The sequence below is a fragment of the Meles meles genome, unplaced genomic scaffold, assembly GCF_922984935.1.
Source record: "Meles meles unplaced genomic scaffold, mMelMel3.1 paternal haplotype, whole genome shotgun sequence".
In the NCBI taxonomy this organism is placed as follows: domain Eukaryota; kingdom Metazoa; phylum Chordata; class Mammalia; order Carnivora; family Mustelidae; genus Meles; species Meles meles.
The window spans coordinates 106204-110098 of NW_025721198.1; positions in this window are offsets into that span (position 1 = coordinate 106204).

The window sequence follows — 3895 nt, forward strand, 5'->3', positions numbered from 1 at the left end:
GTGAGTGGAGCAAAAGTCAACTTGAAAGGTCTAAGAACTTGAAAGGTCTCATAGCATCTGGCATGAACCCTGTGCTCAGCGAGCTGATGACTGGGCAGAAGGGAGGAGGAGGAGCAAAGGCAGGTGAATGTACTTTAAAGCAGAGCTTATTTGTGAAAGGCAAGGTCATGGGATTTTCCTGAGTTGTCTGGTAAGGCCTGAGTCTTGGATGAGTATGTCCCCTGAAGGGACAAGCATCGCTTGCTTGCTTGAATCGAGGACAGCGAAAATGGGGTTGTAAGAGATCCCTTCATCTTAAAATCTTGAAATCAACCAACCTAACCACACATTTCACATTAGGTGAGGCTCAAAGATGGTATAATTTAGTGAGGTGGCCCACAATCCCCCTGATGTGACTCATTTAGTTTTATCACCGTAGATTTCAGTTTTGACCTGAAACTGACCAGGATAATCTCTAATCTCAAAAGGAAATAGGAGATCCAAGAAGGACTGTGTCTAGGTATTGGTGTATTGAATAACTTATTTTAAATAACCTTAAATATTTTATATAACTTTTATTTTCATACTATAAGATTTGAGGTAAAATACAAGAAATCAGAAGACCCAGAATCCTGAGTTTTGAACAAAATAGATACTGAACTTTCTACCCTCCTTCTTTCCTGCAACCCTTCTTCCCAAACACATGCACAAGTGTGTGCACACACCACACACACACACGCACGTGCACGTATTCACCCATGAGTTGATAGTTTCTATACCGTAACTGCCTCAGATAATAGACAAGAAAGCAATTTCTCTGATATCATGCAAATGAAATGCACCCAAGAAGTTTCATTTTAATGAGTGGGTACATTAAGATCTTGGCACTTTTATTTAAGACTGTGTATACACTGATACTTTCTAGTTTCATCAAGAACAAATTAACAGAAGAATTCAAGGTTTTATAAATTGCTGTACTGAGAATCAAGGGTACTTGAACCAGTGGTGTCTTCCCTCCCTCAGGGATCTGTGACAACTCCGACAATTTTAAATTAAAGTCTCCTTTCAGACAAGTTTTTCATGGTCATGATAGTAGTTGGGAGCCTTCGTATTCTCATTATGTGTGTATCTCATACAAAAAGGACATTCTTTCAGAAGTCTTTTAACATCTGCTGAAGTTTTAATGTCTTTGCTTAACTACATGCTTATTTTAATAATACAAACGAGGTTGCTAAATATTACCAAAGAAAATAATGTGTGAAATACCAGCATCTATAGGTAGGCTGATACGTAGGTTCTGTTGCGACACAGAATGGTATTGCTTTAGTTACTGGGACTTTATAATATTACTTCATGCCCGATAGGGCAATTAACCCTCCTCAGTCTTCTATTTAAAATATTAAGGCTGATACTAACTGTTTTTGGAAATGCAAAATAGTTTGTTTCATTTCTGGGAATGAATTATGTTCATATATGTATGTGTATACATGCATATTTATATATATTTATAATAATGAGCTCGGTCACTCATTTAGTCAGTTATTTCACATCTTCTTATAGACTAGATGCAATTTTTTTCTTTTTTTCTTTCCTTTTTAAAAAATGAATGAATTAATTAATTTTAGAGAGAAAGTGGGAGCCAGGCCAGGAGCAGAGGGGGAAGGAGAAGAGAGGGAAAGAATCTCAAGCAGACTCCACCCTGAGCAGGGCTCCATCATCACATGACCAGAGATTGTGACCTGAGCCAAAACCATGAAGTCTGATGCTTAACAGACTGAGCCACCCAGTTGCCCCAGATGAATTTTTTTCTTAATCCTACATATTTCACATTTTGGGTTGCTACCATTAATTGACAAGTTCATTGTTGTTGTTGATTTTTGCTTATATTTTAATAATTCACTTAGTCAATTAACAACTACGGAATGCTTTCCAGACATTGGGCATCATTTAATTGTAGAGAAGAGGCAATTCTTCTTTTTAGCTTAGGAGAGTGATTTATTTTTTTAAATTTATTGTAAAAACTGTCCTTTGTTGAATCACACCTTTTTTTAAAAAAGCAGGTTTTTCGGTTGTCTCTCGCAGGCTGTAATTTACCCATATTTCCACTTTCTACAAAATGAATGTCTTTTTCCATTCTCTTTCTTTCCTTCTGTTGCCTGATTGCAATGATACTTACCAAACCTAATGTTTGGTAATGATACTACCAAAACTATATATTAGTAGACACTTTTACTTTCATAAGGATGCTTCCTATTATTCACTACTCTGGCTTTTAAGACACACATATACACATCTCCTTTCCTCAACCCCCCCTTCCAGCCCACACACTTAAGCACAGGTATGTGTTTATGATCTGACTCAAGTTTTTCTCTTTATCAGGTCCTTGCTGGGGGCTAACTTCATATTAACATACATGTAACTTACTTTAACAGATTTCCTCTTCATTATTGTTAAAATTGTTATACATTTACTAAGTATTTATCAAGCTCCAAACTCCGTTCCAAACCATTGCTTGATGGTATCACTGAATGCTCCCCACCAACTAGGTTGTGGTTGTAGGTGTTCTCAGAGACTCCAGGACTCCCTCAGGGGTTAGACGTGTGACTGTGCCTGTAGTTGTATCTGCCCTGAGCTTCCTGGGTTCAGATTTTAGTCTTGGTGTTCTCATCTCTAAAAAGGACACAAAAGGCATATTTATTTTAATGACATAAAAGTGCAAGCGATTACCATGGAAATTATTTTGGTTATTGGTGCTGGTGGTAAAGATGAAGAATTTGTCAAAAAGTCCTAGAGTCAACGAGTGGGAGAGAGGAAAAGAGCCTGATTCTAATGCTCAAGGTCTTCTATTCTTTATTGGCTTCTATTGCTGGACTCCATTCGAGTTTGCTATTTTGTGTATTTTTATTTGTTTGAGTAGTTCACAATCAGGAGAATTTTTTTTTAAGATTTTATTTATTTGTTTGACAGATAGAGATCCCAAATAGGCAGAGAGGGAGAGAAGAGGAAGCAGGTTCCTTGCTGAGCACAGAGCCGGAAGTGGGGCTGGATCCCAGGACCCTGGGATCATGACCAGAGCCTAAGGCAGAGGCTTTAGCCCACTGAGCCACCCAGGTGCCCCTTTCAGGAGAATTTTAAACGGTGCATTAACAAGGCCACATTCTAAGAAGTCATGTGAATATACACAGACATCACATCTCGTGCCCTCCTCCACCCCCCGCCCCAGACGGCCCCTTCTGAACTCTGTTTGTTTCCCAGAGTCACGGATTGTCTTGCTCTCTGAGAATATACTTCTGATTCTGCTATTGTTACGGGAGTATCCTCTATTGTTGTTGCAGTACCTACTGTGCCTTCTTTAGCCTTTGATTCATGAGTGGGAGCACCACTCCTGTCATTATTAACAGCTGAATGACTTAGGCTTTTAGTGATGAGTGTATCATCTGTTGTGAGGACATCCCTGCCATATGGCCATAGAAATGGAAATAATCCAGGAAACTTGTGTCTTTTAATATTGTTTTGGACAAGCAGAGATCCTGAGAACTTGAGGCCAAAGTAAGTTTGTTCAAGCTCACTGCATATATTTGCATTTTGTTAATTTTATCCTATTGACATTCTTGTGGATTTGTTACCATTCACCATTTTAGCAATGTTTTCCTGCTTTGAAATACAAACACTATTTCAATGAGATTAGTTTCATTCTAGGTAAAATGAAGTAAGAGTTGACAGGTTTCCCTTCCAGCATGAAAGTAGGCCTCCTGAGAAGAAATTTTGTAAGCAGAAATGTTGTGAAGCAAAGAATATCCCATTTCCTAAAAGCTCACCTTATGCCACTTAGCTTTTACAAATACATGCGTTAGTCAGTTTGAAGTTGCTGTCTTAATGCAGGTCTTTAATAAAAGTATAGTGGTGTAACAGGAGC